We start from the raw sequence: 18,876 nt of genomic DNA on the forward strand, positions 1-18,876 counted from the left end.
CAAGTCAGTATCACACGCATTCACAGTGGCGCACTGGAAATGTTCACCTGTGGGTTCGTGAAAAACTGTATCGCACCCTATGTTAGGTGTAAGTACATGGTGTTTAAGAAAGTCAGTGCCCAGAATTGGTTCTGGAATGTCTGCCACCAGAAAAGTCCACTTAAGCACGCACTTGGGGGAAAGGTGTACAGAAAATGATGTCGAGCCTACACAATTTAGACGCATAGCGTTGACCGCTCGTAACTGTGTACAGTGTGGTCAGATGTTTGCTGGTTTCATCAACAGTGGTAGCAAAGACACGTCTGTGCCCGTGTCGATGAGGAAACGAATGCCTGTTACACAGTCTTTGATGTACATGCAAGTGCACTTAGGGAGTGGCTCCTCTACTGAGTGGAGGGACGGCTGGCACCTAGCTTTCTCACTGCAGACCGACCTGTGTGGTGCGTTTCGGTGGTAACAAGGAGGGCTGCATCTCTTAGCGCCTGGTCCGAACTTGGTATCGTAGTAGAAGAATGGGTAGTGTTGTTGGTGCTCTTGGGGCTCTGAATCAATGGAAATGTTGAGACTAGGGGCAAGCGGCGGAGGTGGTGTAGTCGCTGCTGTTTGTGCGGCTTGTAGCTGGTTCGGCTGGCCCGGTGAGTTGTGCCCAGCATCTATGTTGTGGCATCGTCTGCGGCCTGTGGCTGGGGGGAGTTGGGCAAGGTTGTAGAGCGGGGGGGTTTGCTGGGCATGGAGTTCGCACTGGTGAGCGGATGCGTTCTTCAGTTGATTGATCTTCGTGGCTGGTGATGGCAGTTTGGACGGAAAGATGCAGTTACCCAATTCATATCGACATGAGGGTGTCATTGGGCAGGGCCTGTTCATTGACGAGAAGTCGTAAGCCTCGCCACAGCTGTGATGGAGTTTAGTCACCGAGGTGCTCCTCATAGATGAGGTTCCGAACCTTTTCCGTTGACGTCTGGGTGATGCGTTCCAATATTATCTCCTTGGCAGTTGTGTATTTGTCTACCCGTGGGGGTGTGCTTACTAAATCGTGGATCAGGTCTACACGGTCGTGGAGGTTGGTCAGCAGACAGATGAATCTTGAGTCAACATTGAGCGAATAGTATTGAAAAGTTTGTTCTGTGAGAGGGAACCAGAATTCGGGGTGCTCTGGTGTGAACGCTGGTAGTTTTGGTAGCCTCTCGGGTGGTGGCGGTTTGGAAGCAGCTGATAGGTTAAGTGTGGGCGCGGATGTCAGGTCCCATGTGGAGGTGGGATGGGGATGGCAGGGAGGGTTCCTGTATCTACAAGCCTTCGCGGCATGGTCGACGTGCTTGGTGGCACTGTAAAAGCGGGCGGTTGGGCGGTAGGGTAGCTCGGCGCAATGAAGCAGTCAACTGATGCGGCTGGCACAACACATGTTGTGGTACATGGCTGAGCATTAGGCCAGCATTCACAAGTGACATTACTTGGTCCCCTGGCAGAACACTTCACTGTGCTTGACTGGAGTGGCGCGGTACTACGTGACCACGGTGCGTTGTTTACAATGTTCACATGGTGCGTATAAAAAGAGGTTCCATGAACTGGTATGAAAAAGTCCTGAGGTATGTTCACTGGCGAAGGTATGGTAGCACTTGCATTATTAGAGTAACTGCCTGACAAGTCAACAGAGGTGTTCATGAACTGTGCAACTTGTTGCTGTGCTATGTTAGTGGAAGAATACTGTTGAAGTCTCTACGGGACAGAAGCAGCTCCATCTACAGAATTAATGCTGTCTGCTTGCACACAGTAATTAATGTTTCGAGGAACTGGTGTAGATGTAGGAGATGCGAAGGGGTTGTCCCGCTGGTGGGACTCATATTTCGGCGTAATGTGGGGGAAGCATGGCGTCACAAAACCAGAATCACTCAGATTGTTCTTTAGGTTATGTACTCAAAGTGGCATGGAAGAAGGTACCGGCGATGTAGCGTGAGCTGATTTCACTGTAGCAGGGTGTTGGAAATCTAGCGGGTTAAATACGCTTTCTTCATTGTGCTGGTCGACGCTGAACTCCAGGTGTGTATTGCCCGTGGTCATGGTCTCTGTGATGCGGTTGAGTCAATGGATGTAAATAGCGTTTTTCGCGACATGGTAGTCCCGAACACTTAACTCATGTGAAGCAGTGGAATAACGAACTCAGGGTCACCAATATGGGGTATAAGTAGGTACTATAATACCGAATAATACACCCATTACTAAAAACACTGATTTATTGTACTTGATGGCACAATGTATACAGCACAAAGACAAAGAAAAGTGCACCAAGATGTGGGTCTCTGCTTCATGCTCCAAAGAAAATGGCAAAGAGAAATCAAACCTTCGTACCTGGTGACAGGTGATGTTTAACTACTTCTGTGAATGTCGCCACAAAGGAATATATATGGTTCATATTGGACACATTCAATAATCATTAAATATAAATACGCCATGCAGAATGAAAAAAGGAGAAACGGTACGTATCACACACTATACATGCCGAGAAAAACATTTTAACAAATATAAATGAGATATGCTTGATACATGTTAATCATTAAGTATAAATACATTATGAAAATAAAATGCGACTGTATGATAAAACATTTTCAGAATAGCTCAAGTAATATAGTGGCTATATCATACAGTAGCTTCAGTAGATTCGATGATTTTTATTACATACACTCCTGGAAATTGAAATAAGAACACCGTGAATTCATTGTCCCAGGAAGGGGAAACTTTATTGACACATTCCTGGGGTCAGATACATCACATCATCACACTGACAGAACCACAGGCACATAGACACAGGCAACAGAGCATGCACAATGTCGGCACTAGTACAGTGTATATCCAACTTTCGCAGCAATGCAGGCTGCTATTCTCCCATGGAGATGATCGTAGAGATGCTGGATGTAGTCCTGTGGAACGGCTTGCCATGCCATTTCCACCTGGCGTCTCAGCTGGACCAGCGTTCGTGCTGGACGTGCAGACCGCGTGAGACGACGCTTCATCCAGTCCCAAACATGCTCAATGGGGGACAGATCCGGAGATCCTGCTGGCCAGGGTAGTTGACTTACACCTTCTAGAGCACGTTGGGTGGCACGGGATACATGCGGACGTGCATTGTCCTGTTGGAACAGCAAGTTCCCTTGCCGGTCTAGGAATGGTAGAACGATGGGTTCGATGACGGTTTGGATGTACCGTGCACTATTCAGTGTCCCCTCGACGATCACCAGTGGTGTACGGCCAGTGTAGGAGATCGCTCCCCACACCATGATGCCGGGTGTCGGCCCGGCCCTGTGTGCCTCGGTCGTATGCAGTCCTGATTGTGGCACTCACCTGCACGGCGCCAAACACGCATACGACCATCATTGGCACCAAGGCAGAAGCGACTCTCATCGCTGAAGACAACACGTCTCCATTCGTCCCTCCATTCACGCCTGTCGCGACACCACTGGAGGCGGGCTGCACAATGTTGGGGAGTGAGCGGAAGACGGCCTAATGGCGTGCGGGACCGTAGCCCAGCTTCATGGATACGGTTGCGAATGGTCCTCGCTGATACACCAGGAGCAACAGTGTCCCTAATTTGCTGGGAAGTGGCGGTGCGGTCCCCTACGGCACTGCGTAGGATCCTACGGTCTTGGCGTGCATCCGTGCATCGCTGCGGTCCGGTCCCAGGTCGACGGGCACGTGCACCTTCCGCCGACCACTGGCGACAACATCGATGTACTGTGGAGACCTCACGCCCCACGTGTTGAGCAATTCGGCGGTACGTCCACCCGGCCTCCCGCATGCCCACTATACGCCCTCGCTCAAAGTCCGTCAACTGCACATACGGTTCACGTCCACGCTGTCGCGGCATGCTACCAGTGTTAAAGACTGCGATGGAGCTCCGTATGCCACGGCAAACTGGCTGACACTGACGGCGGTGGTGCACAAATGCTGCGCAGCTAGCGCCATTCGACGGCCAACACCGCGGTTCCTGGTGTGTCCGCTGTGCCGTGCGTGTGATCATTGCTTGTACAGCCCTCTCGCAGTGTCCGGAGCAAGTATGGTGGGTCTGACACACCGGTGTCAATGTGTTCTTTTTTCCATTTCCAGGAGTGTATTTTGAATTCGTCTACCATATAAAAGATTTTTTGTTCAAGCCACCTTTTCGTGATATTTCTGAAGACATTGAGTGATACACTGTGTGCTGTAGGTGGTAGCATATTAAATAATTGTAGCCCTATGTGTGGGTAACTATTTTGGGTTTCTTCAGCCGCAGTAACTGGGATGTCTATCATCTGCCATTCACGTTTCATGGTTATGTATAGACTCTCATAGTTTATGGCTGTCTTGGTTTTCCTGATATGCACCGAGCAGCTGAGAATAAATGGTAATGCAGCTGTTATTATTATGAATGTGGGCTTTTTCTGCCAATTAAAAATTCTTTTTGCTCCAGAGTAGTTGCCTCATAATAGCACTGCATATGTGAGGTGGCTGTAAAAAATAGTATACAAGTCCCAAGTTTAGTTAACAGATAGGTGACTCCAGCTTAATTTTACATACATAGTTAGTGCAAATTTCCCAAGTTAATTTTGGGTCAAGATGATTGCCAAGAAGCTTAACTGAGGCACAACAGCTGTCATTCGTACATAGACTGAAAATAATATTTACAGTTTTAGAGTGGTTAAATTGTAATTCATTTGCTCTGGGTCATATACTGGATATTCTAAGCTGTTCTGCACTTTTATGCTTGAGTGTGTCCAAAGCACTATCAACTGTAACTAAGGTGGTCTCGTGTTCATATAGTATGGAAAAAGTGATATCTTACTGGACAAATCATTTATAAAAATTATGAAAAGCAAGAGTCCAAGCATGGAATCTCTTGGGCCACCTTGTGTTACAGCCAGAGTGTCTGATTTGTTTTTGTTAATATGTAAAATTCCTCTTCTCTCGCTCAGATAAGATGTAATCAGACATAGAACCTTGCCTTGAAAACTTTAAGAGTAGAGATTTTTTAATAGAGTTCTGTGGCTGACACAGTCGAAAGCTTTACTCGGGTCTACAAGTGAGGCGTTGAGAGAAAGTTTGGATTCGAATACAGACAAAGTGAAAGAAATAATATTTTCCTTGCAGTTGCTTAGCCAGGTCTAAATTCATATTCAGAATCACTAAAAATGTTGGTGGCAGACATACACTTATGAATTTGGAGTTGCATACAGTGCTCTACTACATACAACAGAATGGGTATTAAAGAAATTGGTTGATAATTACTTGGACATGACTTACCTCCTTTTTTGTGTAGTGGTGTGACCACTCATTTCTAAGCATGACTCAGTTGCAATAGAGGAATTTATGTGAGAATCATTTACAAAGTAGGCATTGAATACATCTGGTCTGATATTGACATACAGTCATCACTTTTATAATTCTTGCTTGCCCCCAGTTCAGTCTTTACAATATTCCAAGCAGCTTTACACTTCTTACAGGACTTACTAATGTAATTGTCATTTGCTTTACACTTTGCTAACCTGGTTTCTGATCTGTATTTACTCTTTAACTCAATGTAACTAGCTTTGTCTGCATCATAATTTTTATATTTATCATAGTAAATCATAGCAATGTTCTAAACCTCTGCAAAGTGGGTGCGAACCACTCGGATGTAGAGTCATGTTTTTGGGTTGTTGCAATATTTCTTTTCAGAACCTTTGGGCAACAGAAGCCTGTGACTAAATCAAAGCTATTGTGGTACATACATATCCAACTGACCTTCACTTAACCAATGCTCATTAACAAAAAATATGATGTAAAGAAATGATGACAAGATACAGGCAGGGTGAAAAATCCTCAGAGAAAAGAACATATAAAAAACCAAAGAGAAAAGTGTGAAAGCATAATTATTAAATTATCATTATTTGAACATGTATGCTGCCTATTCATAACTGAAAGGAGATTTACAAACCTGTAAAACAAATAAATGAGCAGTTAACATTTGTCCAGTAGAAAGCTGCAGTGTTCGTTGGAGGCTTGACATCAGCAACACTTGAATACTTTTATGTACTTCTGATAGGGTTACCATAGTCTGAAACCCCAAACTGATGGCACCTGCAACAAGATTGATCACCATGCTTTTAGGACAGTTCCAGTCTGGACCTTGATATAAGGGCAGAATGAGGCAAAGATTGTTGATATCATATCACATATAGCTGTTCTAAAAATATGTTTTTTTTTTAAATAAAGAAGTATGACTACCATACCTCTTACTTGTAGCATAGCACAGGTAATCATATAGTTTTTTTTAATAGATAAGTATGGATGCTGCAAAACAAAAACAGTGACTGTGAGAATTTTATGATGATGTCAAATGGCTGTATTAGAAATGAAACAAACAAAATAAAAATGTTATAGCCTACACATCACCCATACCTAACCCATACCTACTTTACTTTAGATACCATGTCCCTTACATATTTTTCACTGGACTGAATTTTGTTTAAAAGTTCCTTTTGTTGATACAATTAAAATTTTACCATTTTACACATTGAACTGTCAATCTATTTCTCTCCTTTGTCCACTGTGTTTGTATTAATGAGAACAACCTCTCAACACAAGCATTATGGGCTGGCACTTAAAAGAAAAAGTACACAGTTTTAATTAATTCACTAAACTGTTCTTCATCACTGGATAACTCAACGTACTTGCACCATTGTTTCTGGCTTGGTCCATATTTTCCATCATAAGTGGCCAGGATTTCCTTTTTAAATTTGCCAGCCGGTGTGGCCGTGCAGTTAAAGGCGCTTCAGTCTGGAACCGCGTGACCGCTACGGTCGCAGGTTCGAATCCTGCCTCGGGCATGGATGTGTGTGATGTCCTTAGGTTAGTTAGGTTTAATTAGTTCTAAGTTCTAGGCGACTGATGACCTCAGAAGTTAAGTCGCATAGTGCTCAGAGCCAGCCTTTTTAAATTTGAAAACTGATCAAAACACTTTTCATATAAATTTCAATATTCTTATCAAACAAAGATTTGATATATTCTTCCTCATAAGTCCATGATGATGTAATTCAATAATTGAAGTAAAAAGCGTATAAATTTTTGATGAAATGCAAAGAAAACCAAAATCAAAAGATCCTAATTCCCAAAACTAAAAAAGGTGGACATTTGCAAAAAACATATAAATGTAAGTGGATGCTACATTAAATGTCAAAAATTAAACAATGGAAAATCCAGGATGGAATGCAACAATATTAGAGAAGGAAAGTTACTTCTCGCCATACAGCGGAGATGCTGAGTCGCGGTAGGCACAACAAAAAGATTCACACAATTATAGCTTTCGGCCATTAAGGCCTTTGTCAGCAATACACACACACACACACACACACACACACACACACACACACACACACACACACACACACACACTCATGCAAACGCAACTTGCACACATGTCTGCAGTCTCAGACAACTCGCAGTGTGGTTTCAGTTGTCTGAGACTGCAGACGTGTATGCAAGTTGCGTTGGTGTGTGTGTGTGTGTGTGTGTGTGTGTGTGTGTGTGTGTTGGTGTGTGTGTGGTATGTGTGTGTCTATTGCTGACAAAGGCCTTAATGACAGAAAGCTATAATTGTGTGAACCTTTTCGTTGTGTCTACCGTGACTCGGCATCTCCGCTATATGGTAAGTAGCAACTTTCCTTCTCTAATATTGTTAAATGTCAAAAATGCATATGTGTCCAAATAAATGCAGACAAATGCTAACTTGTGATGTAGCACCACATTTATAAAGCTTTGATGTAACACTATTAGCAAAAGTGGAGTTACTCATGTACTTTTATGTTTCCTTGCTAAGGTTGTGGGACTTTTCAATAGCAGTAGCTATCATTGGTACACACAGTTTTTGCAATTAAGCCTTGTGTATTCCTCTCACTATCTTATAAATCTGATCAATAATAGGACATCTAATGTTGGTTATAGTGTGCAAAACAAGAAGTGTCTGTAAGGGATAACAGTTGAGGACTGTAAAAGTTTAGATTAGTGAATTTTGCTGCTTTAGGCCTAACCCTGCCCTGCAGTTGTAACTAAGTGAAGGCAGCAGTCACTACGCAGTTACTGTATTATGTCACAAAGTACGATCTGTAGGTCTATAATTGCTGTTCCAAAATCAGTGCCATTCTGCTTCAGATAACTTTACCTGTGCTGTGACACGTTATTTTGTTTGGAACAGCCTGAATTTTATGAAGTGTGTGGATTATTGCCTTTTATGCATTACACCCTCAGTCATCTACTTTGAGATTTGATATAAGGAAAGTAAAAGAAAAATTAATTTTGCAGTACTTGGGGCACAGACAACTTTGGTCAATCTTTCTGCGCTGCCCTCTAGTAGCCTTTGATCCTGGTCTTGCTCTTGGCACACAAACAGATGGCTTCATGTTTCAATCTAGGTGTGCTTGTGTAAATCTCATCTGGAACATACGTGCTGCAAAAATATCTATAGCTCAAAAATGTAAGACATCAGATCTTTTTTGTGTGTACATGCACACCGCAAATTAGTTACCCACAGATGAGTAATTGCCTGTCTTCAGTTTTTGTTTTTGTTGTTAGGTTGTTGTAATCAGTAATTGGTTGCACATTTAGGTAACAGGCTGAGAACTAAAACCATCATATGTGGGTGGAAGAATAAGGATGTCTTGGTGGCAAGTGCTGGTAGAGGACACATGGGTATGATGACTGCTTTCAAATACTTGATGTCTCCATATTTTGTTTGAAGTCAGGCACCACTTGATGATAGATTCATATCCAGGACAAAAATCCTCATGGAATCAAACATGTTGAAGATTCATATGAGCCAGAAGGTGCATGCAGCTGCAAGATTTCATGCAATCACAGACTATCAGTCATTTGCTGTTATGTTTGATTGATCCACTGGGAAGATCACATAATGTATAGTTGTTTTGTCAGTTGAAATGGAAAGCTTGTTTTTCAGCAGCTGAGTACCCTGCCATTTAAACATTGCTTTAGAAGCAACAATGAACCTCTACCAAATGTCAAAAGCCTGATGTTTGTTGTTTTAGGCTGTAAAGAATGAACTCATGCCATATTTGATGTTTAGTATGATCATACTGTTCTGTTGAAAATACCATGCTACTTAAATGGAAGTTTTTATAGATTGCAGTGTACAGTTTTGTAATATGTTGTGTGTTGTGGGAATATTAGCTGATGGCAATTTATGCAGACATAACCTGTTCTCATTATGTAGCTCTAACTGCAAAAAGAAATACTGTAATACTCTTTCACTTAAACCTGATGTCATGATTTGCTCTAAACATGGTTGGCAGAGAACTCAATGTTGAGGTTCTCAAACATTATCTCCCATACAAAAAAACACATAGGTTTTTTTGGCCAGAATTACTGTGCCCTCCACCAAACAAATGTCTGGTAAGATGTTTTAAGTTTTTGCTTATACTGGAAAACAATTACAGATAAGTATGTTGTTCAAATTTTGTAGCAGTATAGGCTATGCAAAATACTTTCTGATGCAAATAACAAACTGATGAGTTATGCAGGTAATGTACATGAAAAATGCCAGCAGTGAATAGTCTGAAGGGACAGATGTGCCAGAAAAATGTCCAGTTTCAGAAAATTACCTTAACGTACGTTATACAAAGTTGTTAGGCTAATCTACAACAAAACAGGCCATTATAAGCTATTGATCACAAAATAAATATGAAATTGGGCAGGTTGGCAATCACAGAGTATGTGAACTACCCACAATAATTGTATAGATGTTCTCACTGCATGTCAAAGATCAATCTATGCAAACATGTACAGGACCCGGCAAAAAGACCTTCCATATTTCAAAAGGTAGTTGCAAACAAACATTGATACAGGAAAATACTTTCATTTGTGAACTACAAATACTATGCCATTTTACATTAGTAGGTTTTAAAAATTATGTGCAGTAAATGGCATCCTCCATTGTTGACACATTGACGAAACATTTGCTGGAAGCTGCTATAAGTTCTTCTTGTCATTTGTGGTGGAATGACAGCCCTTCCTGGGTGATTGCCCCCTGATATGCTTGCAGGATTGTGGGGCAGCATTTGTACACTTGAAGCTTTAAGTGTTCCCAAAGAAAAGAATCACAAGTTGACAAATCAGGTGACCCGGGGGCCTGGCGATGTCTCCTCTCGAAGAGAGAAAATGTCCAGGACACAACTACCTCAAAATTTGTAGAGAATGCTGAAAGTTGTGGCTCCATGTTGTTGGAACCAGATGCTCCCCCTTAATGGTCCCCAAAAAACTGGTTTAACTTAAGTCACTATCATGTGACAGTGGCAATTTGAATTAACCGTTCCCATTACGCCATCTCCTACGGAGAAATATGGGGCCCACACACCTAATGCAGTAACCAAACTGTCACACTATAGCTGTGACCTGTTGCTGAAGTTCCTGAGTATTTTCCACTGCCAAGTAGCGAAAATTTTGTTTATTTACAGTGTCTGACAAGTAGAAGTGTGTCTCATCAGAAGAAATCAAAACAGCACCTGGGGAATGTTCCGAAGAATTCCTTTCACAGGTCTGTGAGCTTTTAAAAATGACTCTCACTTCATTCTTGGATAACCATCACTTTCTAAGGGTGCATGTGAACATCTCTGTGCAAATGGTCCTATCAGATAATCCCAGGCTAGCTGCATGATTAAGTGCTGAATGCTTTGGAGATTACTGGACAGATACTTTCACATGCACCACATTTTCCAGTATTTTTGCACTCCAAGGTCGGCCTATAGATTTTCTAATGTTGCTTAAAATCCGTCTTGATTGCAAAAATTTTTTTTATTATTCATATAAACGGTTTCGGTTCATATGAATAATAAAAAAAATTTTGCAATCAAGACGGATTTTAAGCAACATTATAAAATCACTGATTGCTGTTATCCCATAAGACATTGTGTCTGTTTTGGCAAAATATAGATTTTCTTTTGGCTGTGGAGCTGATGCTCTAGAGTTTGACACCCAAACTTGAATAGCTTTTCTGACAGGAACAGAATCATGTGAGCCAAGCTCAACCGAATGTGAAATGTTCACTGAGTAGTTGTCTCAGAACCACCATTATGAATATACACCTCCAAAACAAACACATGATGGTCACGTAGCCAAGCCATTGTGCCTGCTGAAAATGGCATGTACACCACTAACAATCAATACTTCTTCCACATCAGTAATGCCACCACAACTCACACAATAGCCTCTCCAAACATGGGAAATCTTTTTGCCAGACCCTGTACAAGAAGACATTTACATGATAATGCAAAATTTACCTCCAGAGGTTCAAAGTATGAAAACAAAGTATGAAAATAGTACGTATTTTGTTCTCAGGAGTAAGCCTGCCATATGGAAGATACAGAAGTGAATTAGGTGAACAAAGGGACACAATTCATGTAGCCCACTAAAGAAATTATTTACAGATTTGTTGCAAAATTATGACAGGACTGAGCAACGGCATGTTGATATATGCCTCTATATGCAGAACAAGAATAAAACTAATCTTGAAACTTCCTGGCAAATTAAAACTGCGTGCCGGACCGAGACTCGAACTCGGGACCTTTGCCTTTCGCGGGCAAGTGCTCTACCAACTGAGCTACCCAAACACAACTCACACCCCGTCCTCACAGCTTTACTTCTGCCAGTACCTCGTCTCCTACCTTCCAAACTTAACAGAAGCTCTCCTGCGAACTAATCTTGCATATCCAGTTTCTTCTACAAGATTGTGCAGACTTGTATTCACCTTATCCCAACAGCACCTTCTTGTGTACATTGTGCGTTAGAAATTTCTGTGGATGTTTCTGCGTTGTGCTTACATATACCTCCTTTCACGCCTGCATCCCTAAGGGTGCCTTACCCTCACTGATTGTTGTTACAACTGGGAAATAGCTGTAAACTGATTTATAAAAATTGTACACTTACAGTTTCGAAGTAACGTGGCTTTCTTCCATATTTCTTACCATCAAAAAATACTATGATGAAAAAATTTGATTGCACATCAAAATGTTTCTACACAAGTAGACAGCCCCTCTCTCGTATGACACAGTACCAAATACAATCACTGTCTGAAGTTACAGTCCTTTTTAGATGCAATATTTTCAGTACGCAGTTTGTCAAACAATAACATGCTCTGCGTAGCAAACACTTAGTGCAGTTCCAAAACATTCTTTATTAGACACTTCATGCAACGTATAATTCTTCAGACTTTCCTGGCAATATAATGATATCTTGAGTTGTCGGCTGTTCTGCCGGATATCAGCGTTGTACTTGCATGATATTTCAGTAACACAGCTCGTTACCTTCATCAGGTGTGACCTGAGACTAATCCTCGAGTGGACCTGTTCCAGTATTTATGCCTGTGGCCTTCCCCCTTCATCAGGTGCTCCCTATGTGGTCTGTGCCCACTCACTGCGATCTTCTGGAGCATTACCATTCCCTTTTCCATCCGCTGCAGTCCTGGGTGTTCTCTTTGTGGTTCGCGCCCACCAGACACACTCTTGGATGTTCCATCTTTGGTCTGGTGCATTTGGAATCCCATCTGTGGTACCAGGCATTCCCCCTGTGGTCCTCTCCCGCTCACTGTGATATGCTGGAGCACTGCCATTCCATTTTCGGTTGGCCGTGGTTCTAGATGTTTCCTCTGTGGTCCGTGCCCATCAGACCCAACCCTGGGTGTTCCATCTTTGATCTGGTGCACCTGTAACTCTGTATGGGGATCGTTCTCTATGTTGCCTTCAATTCTTCTATTTGTGGAGTGCTGCAGCTGTCCCCCTTGCTTCTTCAACAGTTCAGAACAGAATCCCAGGCTCTACTTAGCTGGTATCCCATGTCACGGTTCATGAGACTATTGGTCACTTTTATCTCTATTGACTCCCTTATAACACTGTCCCAAAATCTGGGTGTCTGTGCTAGAAACGTGGTCTCTTTATACTTCATGGCATGATCTAGCTCTAGACAGTGTTCAGCAATGGCTGATTTTGTTGCCTGTCTTAATCAGGTGTGCCCCTGATGTTCCTTCCACCTGAAATCTACTATTCTGGTCACCTGGCCAATGTAGGATATGCCACATTGGCAAGGTATATTACAAATCCCTGGTTTCTGTAGACCCAGGTCATCCTTAACATTTCCCATCAGTCCCCCGATCTTGCTGGATGGACAGAAAACACACTTGATATTGTGTTTATGGAGGATCCTACTACTTCTGGCAGAAATAGAACCAGCATAGGGCAAATACGCCACCTTCTTTGCTTCATCTTGTTCTGCTTCTGGAACTTGTGGTGTAATGGCTGGTTGGAGTGCCATTTCAATTTGTTTCGGTGTCCATTACACCACAAGTTCCAAAAGCAGAGCAAGATGAAGCAAAGAAGGTGGTGTACGAGGTGCATTCAAGTTCTAAGGCCTCCGATTTTTTTCTAATTAACTACTCACCTGAAATCGATGAAACTGGCGTTACTTCTCGACGTAACTGCCCTGCAGACGTACACATTTTTCACAACACTGACGCCATGATTCCATGGCAGCGGTGAAGGCTTCTTTAGGAGTCTGTTTTGACCACTGGAAAATCCCTGAGGCAATAGCAGTACGGCTGGTGAATGTGCGGCCACGGAGAGTGTCTTTCATTGTTGGAAAAAGCCAAAAGTCACTAGGAGCCAGGTCAGGTGAGTGGGGAGCATGAGGAATCACTTCAAAGTTATCACGAAGAAACTGTTGCGTAATGTTAGCTCGATGTATGGGTGCGTTGTCTTGGTGAAACAGCACACGCGCAGCCCTTCCCGGACGTTTTTGTTGCAGTGCAGGAAGGAATTTGTTCTTCAAAACATTTTCGTAGGATGCACCTGTTACCGTAGTGCCCTTTGGATTGCAATGGGTAAGGATCACGCCCTCGCTGTCCCAGAACATGGACACCATCATTTTTTCAGCACTGGCAGTTACCCGAAATTTTTTTGGTGGCGGTGAATCTGTGTGCTTCCATTGAGCTGACTGGCGCTTTGTTTCTGGATTGAAAAATGGCATCCACCTCTCATCCATTGTCACAACCGACGAAAAGAAAGTCCCATTCATGCTGTCATTGCGCATCGACATTGCTTGGCAACATGCCACACGGGCAGCCATGTGGTCGTCCGTCAGCATTCGTGGCACCCACCTGGATGACACTTTTCGCATTTTCAGGTCGTCATGCAGGATTGTGTGCACAGAACCCACAGAAATGCCAACTCTGGAGGCGGTCTGTTCAACAGTCATTCGGCGATCCCCAAAAACAATTCTCTCCACTTTCTCGATCATATCGTCAGACCGGCTCGTGCGAGCTCCAGGTTGTTTCGGTTTGTTGTCACATGATGTTCTGCCTTCATTAAACTGTCGCACCCACGAATCCACTTTCGACATATCCATAACTCCATCATCACATGTCTCCTTCAACTGTCGATGAATTTCAATTGGTTTCACACCATGCAAATTCAGAAAACGAATGATTGCATGCTGTTCAAGTAAGGAAAATGTCGCCATTTTAAGTATTTAAAACAGTTCTCATTCTCGCCGCTGGCGGTAAAATTCCATCTGCCGTATGGTGCTGCCATCTCTGGGACGTATTGACAATGAACGCGGCCTCATTTTGAAACAATGCGCATGTTTCTATTCTTTCCAGTCTGGAGAAAAAAAATTGGAGGCCTTAGAACTTGAATGCACCTCGTATTTGCCCTATGCTGGTTCTATTTCTGCCAGAAGTAGTAGGATCCTCCATAAAAAATATCAAGTGTATTTTCTGTCCATCCAGCAAGATCGGGGGACTGGTGGGAAATGTTAAGGATGACCTGGGTTCACGGAAACGAGGGATTTATATTTTTTTTGTTTTTTACCCGAAGGGTGATTATTCCTCTATATCTGAATTAAGTAAGAAGATGCATAATGTTTGTTTAGCAAAAACAGAACACCTGACTAACAGCTTGAAAGCTGCTTGATCAAACAACAAAAATTGATCTTCACACTCTTTACAAGACGTCACATTTATTGTACCAATAATTGTACATACAATTACATTATAATACATAATTTTAAGAAGAAGACTGATGAAACATAGACTGCCTAAAATATTAACATTTTCATTTTTCCCATTTCAATTTTACATAACTACAATTATTACTTTATTTATACATGAGATACTGCGTTGCTTCTACCAACTGCATTATCGTAACATAAAACACGATACTTTCAACATTAACAAAGCTTCTACGAAGCCTAATCACTCATAATCTGATGCAGGGAGCAATTTGTAACATAAAATAATCTTCAGCTTTCTTCATCTTTTTTTATTTTTAAATTTTTTTTTAGAAAATATTATTATTTCATGGCATTAATTAACTGTTCATAATGGAGTGAATTGGTAATTGTGTTTCAGTTAACAGCATCTCAGCACTGGGTTATACACTACATAATAGGTGTACTGCATACTTTGAATTAATGCAGATTTTGATACAAGCTGTTTTTCTTGGAGAATGCCAGGAATTCATTTTGAGATGGCTTCTGTCAGAGAGAGAGAGACAAATTTTGACATTGCTTCGCCATGATGTTTGCCCGCAGGTTGTCAGGAAAGCGTCAGCTTTATAAAACTGACAAATGGACAACACCTGGCATCTTTCTTGCACTTGATTTATAATGCAACACAATATCTTGAGGACATCTTCAGGTTGACAAATACAGCAGGTTGATAACAGCAGTGGCTCAGTAAGTGCAACAAGTTGTTGACAGCATGGAGATGGTAATAGGAATATGGCTCTCCATATTCTTCAGAATCTCACGATGGTGATCATTTACACACAACAGACTGGACAACATTGAAGACAGTATGCCCCTGCAACATTGTGTGTCCCTACATCATAACAACTAGACCACCAAAATGATAATCTCAGGCAATGATGTTGGGATCCATTAGTGTTCCCACTATGAGGCCACATGTAATGCACCCAGGATCATTGTCAAACATGATGATTTTTGGTGGTTTAGGTGTTACAATGTGGGGAGCCACAATGTTACATTAACTTACTGCCTCCAAATCTTTGAACACAGTGTATTTACAGGTCAGCATCATTATGACACTACTCCTTCCAGATGTTTATCTTTCCAAGAGTGCATTTGGCCCTGACTTCATTTTTATGGATGACAATGCATGGCTGCATTGAACAGCACAGGTGGTAGAGCTCTAGGAATGGCAAGATACTTGGCGAATGGGCTGGTCTGCCCATTCCCCTGCCTTAATTCCCATCTGGCATGGGGTGGGAGTGCTTGGGAGACATACTGCAGTACATCCACATGCACCACAACCATCCTGCAATTGTCAACTGTGCTGGTGAATAGGGGCACATTACAGAGCATGATTTGCCATGTGTAGTGACCACAAGAGACGTATCTGCCTTTCGTAATGTCCAGAGTTCAGCTTGAAAGTCTAAATATATAAATATCAATCATGGTAAATTAACAGTCACTTAACTATTCTGTAAAACTGCCTTTCTTAAGAAAACACATTTAATCATGAACTAAAATCAACGTAATTGTATCTCATAACTGGGTAAAAACTTTTCTCTGGGGGTGGTGGGCTGCACTGTCAACATCACACTGACTCACAAAATGGGGAAAAAATTTACAACACTGAAGACTGTAAACAATGAAACAAGCTACATATAAGGAACAAATAGTCAACTACCGATATCTACAACTACTGTTCTTTCTTTTCTCTTATTCTGCAAAATATTGCTAGTGTGTGATGGTGCACAGAATACTGACTGAAGTGACAAATTATCTGTAGCATATCCTGTAATCTAAGTTAGGCTGATATGTGGCAATTGTTTATGGGTCTGAATGCAATCTAAGTAAAAGATGGATTTATGGGATAGCCTGATGCCGAAGTTTCCTACCGCAAAGGTACAGACCATTATGAATACAACAAACCACGCTGTCAATACATTTCCTTACCTGCCATAGGCCTAGACCAACTTCAGTTTTACCACCATTTCTTTACTGTGTAAATTTTACAAATGGGGATCTTAATTCCTGCAAGCATGTGTAAGTTTCACTCTTTGTGGACGACACTTTAAAAAAGAAACAGGATATGTCGTGAGGACTTTCATAAATCAATAAAACTAATACATTATCACAAATGAATGGAATCCATGGTAAGCATCGTCTTAAAAAAAACTAATACATTACTGTCGTAGATACGTTCACAGCATTACATCCAGTCCACCATATTATATTGAATATTTTTCTTATTGTCTTTTCTGCACCTATGTGTTTTCAGAGCCATCACAAATCTGACATTGTATTTTCTCTGCCTTGCTGTCACCATGGCAAATGTACATATGTTTCCATAAGTTATGACTGTGGACAAAAATCTTCCTGTACACACTGCATATTTCATTGGCATTGAACCCTTTCATGGGCACATTTTTCTGAGCATATTACAGGTGACAGTTTGTAGTTCACTGACTTGCTATGAACCACCTATGCCATACCATGCAAAAACAAAACAAAATTTAGGCACCCATTTTTTTGAAAATTTATTTGGGAAAGTGGCTTCCCACAAACTGCGAGATGATACTATCAAATTTTTAAGAATTTTTTTTATCATAAATATTGACACTGCAGAACTAGATTATCTTCTACTCATAAAAATTCAATAACTGGATGTTATGGAACAGTCTGAAACATGGATCTACACACAAACCAACATTGAAATTTGAGTATATTACTCTCATTCTTTTTTCTTCCTTTCTTGTACTGCACATCGACAATGTCTACACTTCACAATTTTCTTTGGCATTTGAAATGTGAGTTCATCAGGAACACCAATGCTGTCCCATTTTTTGAAATGAATACAGGTGGGCATCCATGTCATTTCCTTGATGAGAGTCCTGACAGTAATTCTCTTGTCAACTGTAAATGGAATGTTAGCTGCTCTCCATTTCCTGTGACTGCTGCGTGCATTATAAATACATTCACAGTGGCAGCATCAACCAGAAAATTAAAAATTATGTGCCACCATTTTAGCGATCGCCACCCATCTTCATACCGTTCTCGCTTCTGGTCGAAGAGATCCACCCCGCCATTACGCTGTTGTACAAACTTATGGCACTAGGACAAGCAATGCTACATATGGAATCATCTCTCCCTTTTCTGGAAACGAATGTTACATCCTTGGGAGATGTTGCTGTAGACAAAACTGTTACTATCCTTGTGTCTTGCCACTTTATCACAACTGAATCTTTTATCTGTGCCTTGAACTCGCCTTGTCAAAGTTTGTCATTTTTCTTCATCATTTCTGGAAGACCTTATCTGTTGACTCTTATCCAGAAGTGTACCTTGTACCCTCTTTTTACGGCCTTCATGGGAATATATTGTTTCATGCTCGATTTTCCCGTGAAAGTTATTACAGCTTCATCAACAGATAATCTGCCTGAATGATTATATACCTCTAAGAGACTAGCATTTAGTGCATCAGTCAGGGGCCTCACTTTATATAGTTTCATATTCATGATCCCCCTCCCCACTGCCTTTGAATTATCGTTCAGATCAAGGTTTTCTAAAATTTTTTGAACTATTTTTGAGTCATCACTTTCGACACTGATTCAACATGCACAAGGATAGCTGAACTCCAGTAATTTGATAATTGTGGCAATTTGTGGATGCCCATAATGATAAGCAACCCAATAAATACTTTTATTTCAGAGTATGTCATGTCCAACCAGTGGTTTGTTCTTACAGGTGTTTCAGAGCTTAGTCGAAAATTGTGTCACTCTTGGAATGCAACAAGTTTGTTTGTTCAACAATATTCTGAATGATATTTTCATAGAAGACATCAAGGAAATA

This window comes from Schistocerca cancellata, chromosome 1 (genome assembly GCF_023864275.1).
Source record: "Schistocerca cancellata isolate TAMUIC-IGC-003103 chromosome 1, iqSchCanc2.1, whole genome shotgun sequence".
In the NCBI taxonomy this organism is placed as follows: domain Eukaryota; kingdom Metazoa; phylum Arthropoda; class Insecta; order Orthoptera; family Acrididae; genus Schistocerca; species Schistocerca cancellata.